Raw genomic sequence first — 17,799 nt, forward strand, 5'->3', positions numbered from 1 at the left:
GGCAAAACAAAAGAATAATAAAAAAAACCCCACAAAAATAGATTGCTAACAATGTGAAACGGACAAAATAAACGCTTAGTATAAGAGGTAGAGAACTCTAGAGAAAGATGGAACAATAAAAACAGGGTGGTATTTATACAAGATAGATCAGGTGGCTGTTCCACGAAGCGAGCTTAAAAAAGCAGCACTTATTTGAGTAATCCTCGCTTGAGTTACAGTTCACTTCCAGCTCGTTCCGTTCCACTAACGCAACTCAGACTCAACCTGTTCCCACTAATTCAAGCCAGGCTTTTGTAATCAAGGCTCACACACGCGCACACGGTATTTAAACAGCCTCAGTAATCGAGCCATGAAAAAGCCGAGAAAAATGTTTAAAGAGGTGAAGAAACGCGCTGCTTTTTTCTCTCCTGCTGAACAAGGCAAGGCAAGGCAAGTTTATTTATATAGCACCTTTCATACACAACGGTCATTCAAAGTGCTTTACAAATTAGAAAATATACAGAGAAATAAAAAAAAAAAAAAAAAACGTAAAAGATTAACAGTAAAAATGGAAATAAAAACTAAAATAAGAATAAAGCATGATTGATTAAAACATGATTAAAACAAAGAGAATTAAATTAAAAACATGTAAAAGAACAACAAGGAATTAATAAGAATAAAGCATGAATAAAACATAATATAAAAGTGCCGTTACAGAATAAAAGTGGGCGGAGCTGCAGTGTTTTAAGCTGAGCTAAAGGCCTGATCAAACATGTAGGTTTTCAGTCTGGATTTAAACATGTTTAGTGTTGGAGCTCTTCTAATGCTCTCTGTTAACTGGTTCCATTTAAGAGCAGCGTAGTAACTAAACGCTGCCTCTCCGTGTTTAGTTTTTACTTTAGGCGGCTCTAAACAGGAGTTATTTATACGTCTATTTAATGAATATAAAAACATAATAACACTTCTTGTATTAATAAAGCCAGAGAAGCTGGAGACCGATTAAATAAGTGAGCTTATTTTTTAATCCATTCATTGGCATTCCAAAATCTACTCATCTACACGATTGTCTACAAATGGTCGCCATTGTCAATCACTGCGTACAGGCTTTAATGTTGGCTGCTCTTTTTTATAGCCTACATTTTTTTGCTAATTTATATCACCTGTATGCAAATATCTTTAAGGTTGTTGTCTATATCCATTCGATTTTTGCATCATTAAGTTAATCAAACATTTATATTATTTATATTGAACAAATATATAATTTATATAAACACTTCAATGAATCGGAACAAGATTAAAAGTAACTTCATCTAAAGTACCTGGGCATCATTAATACTAATACATGTGTTTTTGTGATCTAGAGTTTATGCAAATAAATCTTTGTTGAAAATAACTGTGATTAAATACTGGATTTCATTTTACACTGGCCTGAATTTGTTAAGATTGAACCAATAAATTGCAATGTGATAAAACCGTGGCGATGACCAATAGAAGCGCTGCGGCTAAGCTAAGCTAAGCGTTAACTCTAGCCTGGTACAGAGCAGGTTTTTTATAAATGTATATGTTGCTATAGTAACTGAACCAGGCTTAAGTCTAGCCTCTTTCGTGGAACAAAAATTTGAGCAAAATGAGCCAGACTCATCCATACTGACTTACTGAGTTTGCTTCGTGGAACAGCCCCCAGGTGAGTGCAATCAGAAGCTCGGAGAGCATGAACGTTGTCAGGGAGTGACACTATGTAGCTCACACAGCAGAGAAAAGTCAACATGATCAATATTAGTATTATTGATTAACCAGCTTGTTACCTATCTGGCAACTTAACTACAACCCAACAACACTAATACTCCATCTAATGCAACTAAGTGTAGCCCCGCCTACTTACGATAAAACTGATTTCTGGGAAAAATAAGAATGTGGTAATATCAGCAAATTATCCGGGGAAAATTATCTGCTTAGCTGGAAAAGTGAGATACTGAAACCAGACAACATGTGATGTGTGTATTATACAGTCTTTATATATTTATACATATATATGTTTACACAGACTGTTCCCTGTAACCGTTTAAAACAGGTTTCTCTGGAAATGAAAGTTCTGTTTGTCTTTCATAGAAATGAAAGAAGACTGAAAGCCCTATTATGCACTCTTGCACATTACTATCTTACACCCCATTAACAGTCTATTTTCACGCCTAGCGTCAGAGTTCAGGAATATGTCTACACTGATGGGCGTGGTGGTTTGGAAATGACGTACGTGTGTTCAGGTACATTTCTGGTGTATTTCTGTCTTGGCAGCGCCAGTGACCGAGATAAACCCCGACAAAAGTCAGGAGTCAGCCGTACAGCAAAAAACACCTCGCCCAGAGCCTTCAGCAATCAACTATACAATACAATATACTTAAAAATCTGCACAGTAACTATACATTATTAGTTATATTTATAACTATTATAAACTAACTATTAATATGTATGTTCAGAACAGACTAAATAACTGTAGCTTAATATAGCAGATATAGACATTCTGCTGTTTGAGAATTTCAACAGATGATTATTCTCAATCTTTCTCTCTCTCAAATCTTGCAGTTTGGGAAATAAAAAATAAAAAGAGAAAAGCACTTGACCTGAACTTGAAAAGCACTTTGCTATTTATATTTTTTATATTTTAAAAACATCAAAGCACATTACCAACATGCTCTCATCTGCCAATTTTGTCAAATATATAAAACTTAATTATATAAAAAATGTGAAATACACAGATCTATAAAGCTATATCATAGTGTTCGTTTCTTATCACCAGAACAAAAATTGCAATATGTTTCAATGTTATGTAAAACTATTGTGTTTTATGTGATGATCTTTTAATATAATAAAGAAGTGAAATATTAAATAAAGTTTGAACATGTATTTTTTCATGAAAATGAGTGAATTATCCTAATTAAAGCATTAAAAAAAAACAAATGTGCGTTATACACTAAACAAAACAGTGGAAAGAAAAAGTATTTGCCCCCTTACAGATTTCTTTTTATTTTGCATTTTTGTCATACGTACATTTTTCAGATTATCAAACTAACTTTAATATCACACAAATATTACCTGAGTAAATATAAAAATCACCTTTTTACATGATGATTTCATTTATTAAGGAAAAATAAATATCCAAACCAGTCTGGCCCTATTTGAAAAAGTGTTTGCCCCCCATAAATTAATGATTAATGATTAATCACACTTTTTGAAAAGCTGAGTTTAATTTAAATACCAACCACAACCAGGCCTGATTACCGCCAGACCTGTAGTAAAACATGGTGGTGGTAGTGTAGTGTGTGATGATCTGGAGCTGTAATAGTAATAATAACTTGCTGTAATTGATGGAAGCAGGAATTCTGCTGTTTTTAACAGAAAATCCTGAAGGAGAATCAGTTCCTTACTGACCTCAAGCTCAGGAGTACTTGGGTTCTGCAGCAGGACAATGACCCAAATCACACAAACTGCTGAAGTTCACTGTCTCTGAATGGATTAAAATAATAAACTAAATGCAGGTTTTGGCGGGTCTAGTTAAAGTCTGATTGAGATGCTGTGGATGATCTTAAACAGTTTTAGACGTTTATTCTGGAAAATCCTCCAGTGTGTCTGAATTAAAATAATTCTGTAAAGAAGAGTGGAACTAAATTCCTCCACAGAGATGAGAAATACTCGTTATCAGTAAAGCTTGATTACAGTTCTTGCCACCTTTTTACACAGGGTTAGATTGTTTTTTTTTTCCTTTAATACATAAAGTTATCATTTAAAAGTGCTTTTTATATTTACTCAGGTTATCTTTGTCTGATATTAAAGTTTGTTTGACATTCTGAAAAGTATCAGTATCACTAAAAAGCGAAAACAAAAGAAATATGTAGGGGGTCAAATACTTTTTTACACCACTGTAAGTGAGCACACCTTTTAAAAGACGAATGGAAATGCTTTCGCTTTTAATAGCTAAAAGATTAAGACCCACAGATACACAGATCAAACAGAGTAGCAGTGATACTTTCACTTTTCCTAATATACAATGTGGGTTATATAAGTGTTCTCTGCAGCTAATGGAAATGAAACCAGATAGTAGGCTTTAGATAAGCTCTGTAGAAACAGGTGACAGCTGGCAGCTGGGTGAAAGTGAAAAAAGGACAAATTTAACAATAGTAAATTCAACACCAGGTTCAGTTTCACTCCCTGCATTCACACGCAGCTCCATCTGTTTACTGACGCCTGTGGAAAAACAACACTATTCAAAAAACACCCACAAACAAACAAGCAATAACCCAGGATATATGCAGTAATCGCTTAGCAACACCATATAACCCACACAAAATGCCACAGCACCGCAAACATCCTTCCAAACACTAACTCAGCTAAACTAGTTTCTGTTTAGTAAATGGTTGCTAGTTTGTTACTATATAATTATTAAGGAGGAGCTAGTTTTGCTAGCAGGTTAAAATGTGTTTCTGTGGGGTTGCTAAATGGTTGCTATGATGCTCCAGGTGTTTGCTCAGTGGTTGCTAGTTTGTTACTATATAATTACTAAGGAGAAGCTAGCAACCACTTTTAAACGCTTAGCAAAACTAGCTTCTCCTAAGTAATTATATAATAACAAACTAGCAACCACTTAACAACCACATGGAGCATCATAGCAACCATTTAGCAACCTCATAACAACCACCTGGAGCATCATTACAACCATTTAGCAACCCCCACAGAACACCACATTTTAACCTGCTAGCAAAACTAGATTCTCCTTATTAATTACATTGTAAAAAACTAGCAACAACTTAGCAACCACCTGGAGCATCATAGCAACCATTAAGCAACCTCATCGCAACCATCTGGAGAATCAAAGCAACCACTTAGTAACCTCATAACAACTACCTGGAGAATCAAAGCAACCACTTAGCAACCTCATAACAACCACCTGGAGAATCAAAGCAACCACTTAGTAACCTCATAACAACCACCTGGAGAATCAAAGCAACCACTTAGCAACCTCATAACAACCACCTGGAGCATCATTACAACCATTTAGCAACCCCACAAAAACCACCTTTTAACCTGCTAGCAAAACTAGATTCTCCTTATTAATTACATAGTAAAAACTAGCAACAACTTAGCAACCACCTGGAGCATAATAGCAACCATTAAGCAACCTCATAGCAACAACCTGTAGCATCATAGAAACAATTTAGCAACCTCATCGCAACCATGTGGAGATTCAAAGCAACCACTTAGTAACCTCATAACAACCACCTGGAGAATCAAAGCAACCACTTAGCAACCACATAACAACCACCTGGAACATCATAACAACCATTTAGCAACTCCACAGAAAGCATATTTCAAAACTAACTTCTCCTTAGTGTTTATATAGTAACAAAGTAGCAACCACTTAGCTAACTCAAAGCAACCACCTATAGCATCATAGTAACCATTTAGCAACTTCATAGTAACCACTTGTAGCATCATACCAACCGTTTAGCAACCTCATAGCAGCCACTTGGTAACGTCATAGCAACCACCTGGAGTATCATAGCAACCTCATAGCAAGCCATTAGCAACCTCATAGCAACCACCTAGAATATCATAGCAACCATTTAGCAACCTCATAACAACCACCTGGAGCATCATTACAACCATTTAGCAACTTCACAAAAAACGCCTTTTAACCATCTAGCAAAACTGGCCTCTCTTTAGTAATTATATAGTAACAAACTAGCAACCACTTAGCAACCTCTTAGCAACCACTTGCAGTGTCAGCTGTGTTTCTTAAGCCTGGTTCTGCTTATTTTACAGGGGTTGTTAATATATTATATGTACTTAATACATTTACAGCATATTTTAAGTGCAATTAAGTGTTTTTTTTTCACGAGGGTATTTATTTCGTATAGTCTTTTAGTGCTTATAACACTGGTGCTCCTTATCTTTGATGTGCTACCAACAAATGTTTTTTTTGCTTGTTTGTTGAGATTGATAAACGTGCTATTTTCTTTTATACAACAGTTATTTCCGACCTCACAATCTGATTGGTTGAGAAGTGATCTAGCCGTGATATTTCGTGATAACATCACGGCCTTCTCACACTAAACTTGTATCTCTCCGCCGACGCGTTGCCGAGTAACGGCGTGTATACACAGGACACCCGCAGCAGCGTTAGCTTAGCACAGACTAGCGCTCAGCCGCGGCACGCTCGCCCGCAGCGCACCGTCTTACAGCCAGAACGCTAACCAGCCAGGCTAGGCTAAGCTACGTTAATGCTGAGCTAAAGCAAGCTATGCTAACCTAACCAAAGTCCAGCCGGCTAGCTAAAACCACTAACACCACCCAGCAAAACAAGCAGAAATGCTAAAATTCGCGGTTTTCACCTGAAGACGACTCCACGGAGCAGGAGAGGAGAGTATTAGCGTTATTTCACCCTCCTAACGTTACCATCTTCACTTATTCCCAATTCTGCTTTCAAGCTAACTTTCGTGGTGTTAGTCTGTATAAACCATACACTGTATGTAGTTAAGTTGTGGTGGAACTACTTTTTGGCGGAAGGATCAGTCCATATTAAAGCATATTCAAACTGAATTTCTTAAAGTTCTTTGATTTATTTTCAAAGTAAAGTATTTAGTAAAAAAAGAAACTGTTGTATAAAAGCAACAGAACACTCGAGGTCGTGTGTTATCACGAATAACATCACGGCTGTGATGATCTACAGTACTCGCCTTCGGCTCGTGCCTGCGACCGAATCACAGCCGTGATGTTATTTCGCGATAACACACTCCCTCTCCTGTTCTATTGCTTAAGTATATTGCAATTATTTTAGAACCAATAAAACAATAAATAAAACAAAAACATTTGATTAGTTGAGTCAGGTGTGTTGAGAGAGAAGCCATTTCTGTAATGTGTTTTCGGGCTAAAATGAAGTTGAGCAGATAAAATGTAAATTATCTTGGGTGCACACTGTCTGCTAACAGATAAAAGCCAAAGCAAATTTAAGAAACATTATTTTCTTTTGTAATAAATGTATGTTTTAACTATTTATTATAGTTAAATCGAAACCATAGTGCCCAGCAGTTTACTCCCAATACTTAGCTCAACCAGACATAGAAATTTAATTTAAACTCAGGGGATGCAGACTGAGAGAACATGCACTCAGAGGATTAGATAAAGAAAACAAGACCAATGAGCAAATATACCATCAGGTACCAGAGGAACACCTGTTTACATTACACTTAACTAAACCAGCTCACTAACACACACCTGCTGAGTGACATCACTGCAATAATATAATACACTTTTATTGGGTTAACAGACAAGAACAGAGCTAAAGATAAAGAGCGGTTAAACAGGAACACGAGGCACCAGCAGATAACGGCAGTTTACACGGTCAGATAATCCTTATAGATTGTCTATATCAACCTGACTGTTAAGGTATGAAACATTATGTGTTCTAGTCGCTTGATTCTGGCTCTTATATATTATATATATTATATATTCTCATACATTGTAATCTTACGGTATACTCTAGTCAGTATTCTCGTACACTGTGATCATACGGCCCCCTTAAGTCTAGATATTAACGAGCAAATGTTCTTCACACCACTATTTGTTGACTTGTTTTCACACATTTGCTGTTGGTGCAAAAAGGACTTCCCTCTCTTGCTGTGTTGCATGTATGTACTACTATAATTGACTGTCTTTACTCGAATAAACTCGACTTTTTAAAGGAAGCAATGTGCCCCGGCGTCCTAATTATAGCATGATGCTGTGCAGATAATTATAGTAATCATCAGAAGAGTGTGGGTTAAGTTCATCGCACGCAACCAGCTCCAGCACGAAGCTCTATGAGATCTGAATAAAGCTTCGGTTTATTAAAGAATAGAATAAAGGCTAGTTTTTCCTTTACAAGCATTACCAAGTGCTTGGTAACATAGATAGTAACCAGTAGCTTGCTGAAATGACATTTGAATAACAAGAAATTTACCTTAACTGGGGAATGAAGGCTTTCAGTTTCTCTGTTTTAAAGAATGTGTTTTTAAAGTGCCTCTAGAGTGTTGAAAAAGAGACATAGTGCCCTTTTTGCTGCTCTTATTAAAGGGAAAACAGGGATTGAGTGCCCATTAGATTGTCTTTAGATTGTGAAATTTTGATGAGTGTAGATCTATAGGTTCCACTTAGATGTTCCAGCAAATTTCATTTTCCAGCAGGACTTGGCACACGGCCCACACTGTGTGCCAAAAGTACCAATTATGGTCTTATTATATAATATTCTAATTTTCTGATACATTGATTTTTGGGTTTTCATTGGCTGTAAACTTCATAATCAATAACAACAATAAAATAAATAAACTTCTAAAATAGATCACTCTGTGTTTAATACATCTATATAATATATGAGTTTCACATTTTTTAACTAAACTTTTTAAAGATATGATAATGTAGTGGGTCAAACTGATTTCCAATGGTTGTGATCAGATGTTTTCTAACAATTCTCTCCATAGACTTTGTAAATATTGAAGTTAAAGCTACTGACAAAAAATCATTCGTCTCTCCGGCCCCTGGCTTTTTGGGAACCGGTCTTATGATGGAAGTTTTCCATGTTTTTTTCCCAGTTTTAAACACAGAAACAGCTTTATAGAACCCACATCAAGAACACATTTATACAGACCACATGCGACAGATGTTATGGTGCTTTGTGGAACCCAATGTGAGTGGAAAGTACCTACCACCCCCTCTAATCATGCTTGGGTATCTCGGCACATATGGCATTACTTTGATTTTCAAAAGGCGCAGTATCAAATTTACCATAAAAAAGATCCAAAAGCCTCTAGACAGAAAGACTAGACGCAATATAATAACTACACTATGCTGTCATAGATTAAAATCCTGCAGGGCACGAAAAATCCCACTGCAAGAATGATGAGTACATCCTAACCGCGTGAAGCATGGGGGTGGAGGCATCATATTTTAGGAGGCGCTTTTCATATTGAAGAGAGGATGGATGGGGTCATGTATCACAAAAAATGTTAGCCAACAACTTCCTTCTCTTATTAAGAGCATTGAAGACGAGTCAGTGCTGGGTCTTCCATCATGACGATGACCCAAAACACACAGCCAGGACAACTAAAAGGTAGCCAGTCTCCAGACCTGAACTCAAGAGAAACTCTTTGGAGGGAACTGAAACTCAGATTTGCTCAATGACAGTCCTGAAACCTGGAGAAGATCTGAATGGAGGAGTAGGACAAGTGTTTGTACAAACTTGGCAAAGACCTACAGAAAATGTTTGACCTCTGTAATTCCAAACAAAGGTTTCTGTACCAAATATTAAGAATCAAATACTTATTTCATGCAAAAAAATACAAGTGTTCTCAGCTGTCTTGTTTGTTACCCCGCCCCCTTGTTTCCTTCTCCAGGTGTTCCCTGTTTTCCAGGCTGTATATAGAGTAAACCCCTGGCATTCCTTTGTTCTCTGTCATGCTTTTAGTTAGACCATGTTTAACCAAAGTTTTTGGTTTATTTTCTGTAGTTTGTTTCTTTGTTTCTTAGACCTAGTTAGTCTTTTGTTTGATTGTTTTGTTTGGTAATGGCCAATGATAGAAACACTGACTTGCATTTGCATCCAGCCTCTAAACACTTATATTAATACTGTAAAACTGATGCCAACAAAATAAAGTGCATCAGATCAACCTCACAGCTATCAAAACTATTGCAACATGTAAAGTTGTTTAATTGCAACAATGTTAGAGAGATTGTTGTGATTGGTTGTACACATTTAAAGAGCTATGATACTGCAATCTTATTGCAACCAGCACTTATTATTTAGCTCTATATTGAAGATTTTTATATTTACAAGATAATTTCCCTCCAAAAAAAGGAAAAGCTATCTGCTGTACGTGCTAGATGTGCATCTCTTCTTCTGCTGCACGTCGTCAAAATGAACAAATTTCATCACTTGTTGTTTGCACACAGTGTTTAACAGGGTTTGTTTTTAGTTTAGTCAGCTGGAGTTTTCACTCCACACCTCTTTATATAACAAACCCTCCCTTAACCAACAGCTGACTTTAGCTGTCAGCATCATTTCCACAGCTTAGCTCATGTCTGTCTCGTTTTCTTCTTTTCTAGATTTCTGTTCCTGTCTTTATTATTTTATATTCTTTATTTCTGTCTGTTGTTTCTCTAGCCTGCTTTTTTATTATCTGATATTCCCTTTAAACACATGGCCCTGTTATTTTACTGTTTTAACCCCATCTTCTTGTTATCTTCCCCAGGTGTTCCTTGTCTGTGTCTTTATATATATATATATATATATATATATTGTATATATTAGTGCATTATAAAAAATGTAGAATATCTTTGAAAAGTTACTTTTTATTTTAGTAATTCAGTTCAAAACTGAGTGAAACTCATATATTATATAGATGTATTTAACACAGAGTGATCTATTTTAAGCGTTTATTTCTTTTATTGTTGATGATCATGAAGCTTACAGCCAATGAAACAATTGGTACTTTTGGTGCTCAGTGTTGGCAGTGTGGGCAGTGTGCCAGGTCTTGCTGGAAAATGAAATCCACATCTTCATAAAATCTTACAGCACTTTATACTCTTTTATGGAGATGTGGATTTCATTTTCCAGCAGGACTTGGCACACTGCCCACACTGTACACCAAAATATAATATTCTAAATTTCTGATACACTGATTTTTGTTTTTTTTCATTTGCTGTAATCGTCATAATCATCAACAATAAAAGAAATAAACACTTAAAATAGATCACTCTGTGTTTAATACATCTATATAATATATGAGTTTCACATTTTCAACTGAGTTTCATCTAAATTACTGAAATAAAGGTACTTTTTATTGATGCACTAGCAGAGTCCTACTACTATTTACCTCTACTGAAGCCTGAACTTTAAATGAAGCTACAGGTTTAAGCATGTTTGAAATGAAGCAATATAATAACACCTATAATAAACCTGCAGGAGCTGTTTGAACAAGAACCACAAAGTGTTGTGAGTCTTGTGGGCGTAATTTAGCTAGAGCGTTAACTGTGTAGTCAATAAGTAATGAAATATATGGCCTTATGTCCACAAGACTATCACAGGTTATAACAGGTTTATTCTATTTGAACTGGTGTTCTTACGTACTGCAATATGGTACGTAATTGCATTTTTTAATTGCATTTCTTGCATTTACTTTGTCTTTAATTTGATTGCAGAGTATCAGTATAAACCCAAGATATTTCATGTTTCATCTGCTCAAATTGAAAACTCTTTCTATTCCAAACCAAACTGCTTCTATTCTGATATTTGTACCATATAAGAACACGGTCAGTGAGTTTAAACAACCCACACTCTTTAATGATGAATGATATGTTGTTGATAGGATTTTTTTTTTATCCTTCCTCTTGTCGTTATGCTTGTCAGCAAGATTTAATACTGTTTTAAAAGCAAGAGCATGTCTAGACAGAAAACCTTTATAGTATTTACAGGCAAGTCAGTTCTAGCCCATCTTTCAAAACCAGCAGGCAGATTAAATGGCGTATACAAGACCAGCCTTCTATATTTTTTATACGGAAAGTCAAAATCCAATTACAATTTTAATACATTTTTGAACATCTCTGATAAAATCTGACAAAATTTCATGAACAGTTTAATTGGTATTATATAATATTCTAATTTTCCGAGACACTGATTTTTGGGTTTTTATTGTCTGTAAGCTTTATAATCATCAACAATAAAAGAAATAAACACTTAAAATAGATCACTCTGTGTTTAATACATCTATATAATATATGAGTTTCACATTTTCAACTAAACTTTTTAAAAAGATATAATAATGTAGTGGGTCAAACTGATTTCCAGTGGTTGTGATCAGATGTTTTCTAACAATTCTCTTCATAGACTTTGTAAATATTGAAGTTAAAGCTACTGACTGAAAATCATTCGTCTCTCCGGCCCCTGGCTTTTTGGGAACCAGTCTAATGATGGAAACATAATGGGAATGTTTTGGAAACAGTGTAATAAGAACAGGATCAGACGGTACACCTGGGCCAGGTGCACTGTGTAACCCAATCTGTGAGTGGGAAGTACCAACTACCCCCTCTAATAAAGCTTGGGTGCCCTGGCACAGATGCATTACTCTATTTCTTTAAAACCGCAGTATCAAATTCATATCAAAACACCATCCTAACCGTGAAGCATGGGGGTGGAGGCATCATATTTGCAAGATGCACACTGATAACATCTGACAAAACCTCATAAACAGTTTGAGGTGATTGACTCCAGTAATGCTCAAAAACACTAGATTTTCGGCTTGTTCTGGCTGCTGCACTTGCGCAGATCTCCACATAATGAAAAGTCCTATTAATATTTAATCCAGTGGATATTTTCCTCATCAATAACATCTCAGATATTTCAGTTCTCAGAACAGTGGTGGGAAAACACAGATGCTATTTTTAGCTTTTAGATCGTCACTAACTAAAAATACATGAAGGTCAGTCACAAGGATGGAAACTTGAACTGCTTAATCTGTTCTTTTTCCTTTTGCATCACAAGGAAGCTGGAATTTAAATTACACACTGTTTTACAGTAGCAAGAAAATTCCCCATCACATTTTTTCAGTAATATTTACATTTTAATCAGTTCCTTCTTTTACAACCTAAACATTTCCTGCTTAAATATAACGACGTGCATTAATTGTTTGATTAAATGTCCTGAATATCTTCCTGCTTCCTTAACAGTGCACTATAAAGACTATAAAATCAAATAGAGTAATTAGGCTGCATTCACACAGCAGGTAAAAGTGACCAGAATCCAATCTATTTGGTTGTATGTGTGTATAAATGACAAAAACACACTGATTTCTGATTCAATATGTGGTGCAAAAAATCTGATACATAAACTCTGGGGTTGAGCATAATCAGGAAAAAGAATAAACAAATAATAATGAATCTATTTATAAAAAAAAACTGCGAACTGAGAACTAGAAATAAATAACTCTATTAAACTCTATTAGATGAGGAGGAGAGAAAAGAAAACTTTTTTTGCGTTTTGTAAAACTGCTGTTTGTTTTTATTTTAATGATGTAATGTGTTTGAGGTGTAGGTGCTGGTGGCATAAATCTCATTAAGTAATCAGTCTCATAAAATTACTTGCACCTTACAAATATTGTAGTTTTAATTAATATTAAAACTACAATTGTTTTTATAAAGTTATTAATTAAAAAGCCACAATATCAGGATTTTAATCAATGACTAAAATTCTGATATTGCTGACTCAGATTCTGAAGGTTTTAAATTGAATTCATTTATATGGTTATTGGCAGCAACCAGCATTCATGAAATCAACACATTTATACACATGGACATTTATTAACACACAAACTAATCTAAACACAAATCTTACAAACAGCAGTCAGTATATTTACAATATGAGAGCTAAATGGTTATTTAGCTAAGGGTGTGTGTATGAGAGAGAGAGAGAGAGAGAGAGAGAGAGAGAGAGAGAGAGAGAGAGAGAGAGAGAGAGCGCGTGCGCGTGTGTGCGCGCGCGCGATAGAGACGGAAGGGGGGTTTCGCGGTGTGCGCGAGTGGAGCGTGCGTGTGCGCGCATGCGCGAACGCGAACAAAGGATAAATGGCGCTGAGTTTAAATGTGGAGCGTGGCTCCACTGTAACTGAATTCAGCTGTTCTTTGTTCAGGTCTCTGTTGAGCCAGAACAAAGAGACTGAAGCTGACTATTTTAAAGGACAGTTTTAAAGCTATTGCTAGATTCTAATTTTTAGAAGAGAGAAATACAGTAGCTGCATTTCAGTGTTAGAAAAGAGAAAGAGATTTGCATGCAGAGAAAATATAGGTTGGTTTGTTCCCAGGTTTTAGTTTAGAGAACATAAACAGTTGCAGATTTCATAAATAAAATTACACTTACGTAAAATGTAAGATACAGTAAGTTAAAGATAAAATGTTCTTGTTAGAAAATATCCATGTTTTCCCTCCTCACTGGATGGAGGGAATTTTCAGCCTTCTTGTAGAAAGGGTTTTGACGACGTCCAGGAAACTCTTCTGGGAATGATTCGTCCTTCTGGTTTACCTGTCTATGGGCAAACTCAAAGAGGCCTTCTTCCTGTCTCAGGAATGCTGCATGTGAAGCCACACCCCTATTTCTTCTTCTGGTGTTGCTTGCATTGGGCACCTACTGGCTGGCTAGGGTACCTACAGAGATAATAAACACTTACTCCACAGATTGTTCTCTACTGAAATTATGTTGGTAGATCGCTCTTAGTTTGGATCTGAACCCATTTTTGCCCTGAGTGAAAGACAGACCAGCTCTCGGGATCTTCAGACCTCTTAAGCCTCTCTACCGCGGCAAGGTGGCGATCCATCAGAGAGGGTCTATAAAGCATTGCATGAACAGTAGTATGATTGTGAGAATGGTGAATGTGATGATCGGTGAGGGAAAATTTATCACTCCACTGCTATCTGTAAAAAAAAACAGAAAGAAATCAATAGTTTTTATACTTCTAATCAATACTCTTTTCAATACTATTTTGAGTTAGTTGAACATTTGTGTGCACATATACTGTACTATTCAAACTGAGATCTTTGAGTTGAACCAACTTACAATAACTAAGTTTAGTAAGTTATTGGCAGCTTTTTTCTATTGGCTTCTGTCACAATCTGGGTAAGTTGGCAGGAATAATATTAATTATGTAATTCTTTCTAAAACCAATTGTAGTATACAGTACTTGAGTGAATAAAATATATAATTTCAGGAAAATCCTAATTTTAAATATATATATATATATATATATATATATATATATATATATATATATATATATATATATATATATATATATATATGAATTTGTTAAGTTCGCTGGACTTAAAAATTATATTATATTAATTTAAAATGTAAAAACACAGAGAAAGAAATCAATAGTTTTGTTTTTGCTTTTTTACTCTTGTTTAATTTTACTCGTCTGTAATGCAAAATTATTGTTTTTTTTTTTTTTTTTCAAAATTCATGGTCATCTTCTTACATTATGAGATTTTCATAGTCACACACTAAGAAGGGGGAGTTCTCACAGAGTTAAAGTTTTATCTTAGTCATGTTGTTGTAAATTAAACAACAAACTTGTTTACAGCAGAAGAGGAAGTTTATGTTTAGAGTACATCTCGTCTCGAGGTTAGTTCATCAGATAGTATCAGCAGTCAGTAATCATGAGTTTCAGTTGTCTCATGATGAAGAAACAAACACTGCTTGTGTTGTTTTGGCGGCGTGCACCATGTGAATTCTCTATAAAAAACTAAAAAGAGCCTCTCTTCAGACCTGATATTTTCCTCTTTATTATGAGATACAAAAAATCTGATATATATATACAGTTTGCAACTCTGTAGCGTTGGGTCCTGTGTTTTTGTTTTATTTTACTGAAATCACTTCTTACAATGTTGATCTTTTATTAAAAGAATGTAGTTTTGCATTTTATAGATATTTTAGGTAGCAGTTAATACAAACGTTAGATAACCCAAACTCTTCCAGACTGTTATCAGAAAAAGACATTACCCAAAAGTAATTTTTACTGCACTATATTGTTGTATTGTTATTGTTGTGATTCATTGCTCTCATCACTGATCTCGCGTGTAAAGCCGGTGTTGTGCTGAATTCAGCACCCCCGCCAGGAAAAGCACCCTCTCTCTCGGTAGCGCGCAGCTTTACTTAAACTTTACTTAAAAACTGGAAATACCCAAGATGCTGTTCTAAGCTACGCTGACTCTTAAGAAATAAGGAATAAGAAACGTCACCTGCAGCCTCTTCCAAGAGAGGGTGCTTTTCCTAGCGGGGGTGCATCATCTTCTTGATAAAAGTGGAGATAACTGATTTAGTTAACTTTAATTAGAAACATGCTTCCGAGAGGAGGTGCTTTTCATGGCGGGGGTGCAAATTTCGGATTTTGCTTTTAAAATAAAAGTTTATTTTAAAACAATTTCTGCTTTTTCTGCGGTATAATTTTTGGGGGGGACAAATCCTATTTCTGTTATTGGGTGGGACATGCCCCACCATTCCCACCGGTTCCTACGCCAATGCTGATACCTCTGTTCCAATATTTTTAGAAATATTTACTGTGTCAAATGTTTACTCGATGTTTCTAATGAAATGGTCAAATGCAGCCACATTCTGCTGCTGGAACATAAAAAGTAAAAAAGCGAAAACGTTAAACGAAGGTTAACAAAACCAAGGATACAAACTAATAACATGCTGTTTTTACATGAAGTTGCATTGAATGCATTCTCAGTGATACTTCCAGGTGCAGACACTGAAACCGGAGAAGATAAAAATGAAATTGAAACTTCATGTGAAGCGCTGCAGCTCTTCAGTGCGTGAGCATCAGTTTAGGAGCATGAAATGTTCAGACCAATGTTGGATATAGATTTGATGAAAAAATCTAATTTAGTTTGCATTTATTTGCTGATGAACTTAGCGCTAGTTTGGTCTGGCAGATTGACTTTTTTTTTTTTTTTACAATTTTACCATCATCTACAAAGCTTTTAGACTATGAACAGAAGAACTGTATTGATTAAACCTATTCAATAAAGATAAATATAGAGAAGATATTGACTCACTTGATGGAAACGACCTTCCTCTTGGTTGTGAATCTGTAGTAAAAGTAAAAACATACACATAAGGAATTTTGCAGCAGCAGCATACAAAAACATAAATTACTTTATTTAATATTGTATATAAAGTAAATGAAATAATTACTCACTTGGTTTATCTTGTGCACTGTTAATCTCTTCAGGTGTATCTTTGGGAAAATAAACAAAAAAAATACACTTTAAAAACTCACCCAATAGTCATGTAAATATTTTATACATTTTTTTTCATATATTGTAGTCATTTTTCAAAACTAAACCATGAAAGGTTAGATTAATCTGTGATTTGTATTTACTGCAGTGAAGTAAAAGTAAATTACACTCCCCACCTGTAGGGGGAGCCCCAGAACAACCAAATATTATGATCGGTTGGACAAATCAAATAGATCTTAGTTGCTGGCTAACAAATGGAAAATCTGTTGTACATTTAAATGAAATTACCGTCTACTGAGAGCTCCACGCTCTGGATGAAGACTCGTTTAGAACTCAGAGCTCTTTTTACTCGATTCACCAGCAGGTAACTCTCATAAACTCCAGCATCTTCAGCTTTAACCTCCTTCAGAACCAGAGAACAGTTTCCTTTCTTCAGTTTATCTTCAGGAACATCAACCCGATCTTCATACCCCTCCCCCTCATAATGCTCCTCCCCCCGACGCTCAAACACCGTCTCAGAAAGCGTTCTCCACTCGATGTGGGGTTTTTGGTCAGATGACAGATTGTCGAGTATAGTTTTCCAATTACACGGCAAAACAGCTGATCTGCCGACTTTCACGTCCATGAAGAGCCGACCCTCTGCAGAAAGTGAGCCTGGACAATACAAAGAATAGAGAAAAGTAAATATCTATCACTCTAAAGCTCTAAACAAACAATAATTTTGCGTGAACTCAGATTCATGAAGCTTTGGCCAGAGTTCAGTACAGCTTGACATAGTTCAGCTAAGGTGAGTGATGAAGATGAGGGTGGTAATGGGGTGGAGGTGGGTGCGAGGTCGTTAGTCACAAAGGTGAGGAACAAATTGTAGACCTCCACAAGGCTGGAAAGAGCTACAGGGCAATTTCCAAGCAGCTTGGTAAAAAAATATCAACTCTTGGAGCAATTATTAGAAAATGGAAGAAGCTAAACATGACTGTCAAATTTCCTCGAACTGGGGCTCAATGCAAG

Source organism: Astyanax mexicanus, unplaced genomic scaffold, assembly GCF_023375975.1.
Source record: "Astyanax mexicanus isolate ESR-SI-001 unplaced genomic scaffold, AstMex3_surface scaffold_34, whole genome shotgun sequence".
NCBI classification, from domain to species: Eukaryota; Metazoa; Chordata; class Actinopteri; order Characiformes; family Acestrorhamphidae; genus Astyanax; species Astyanax mexicanus.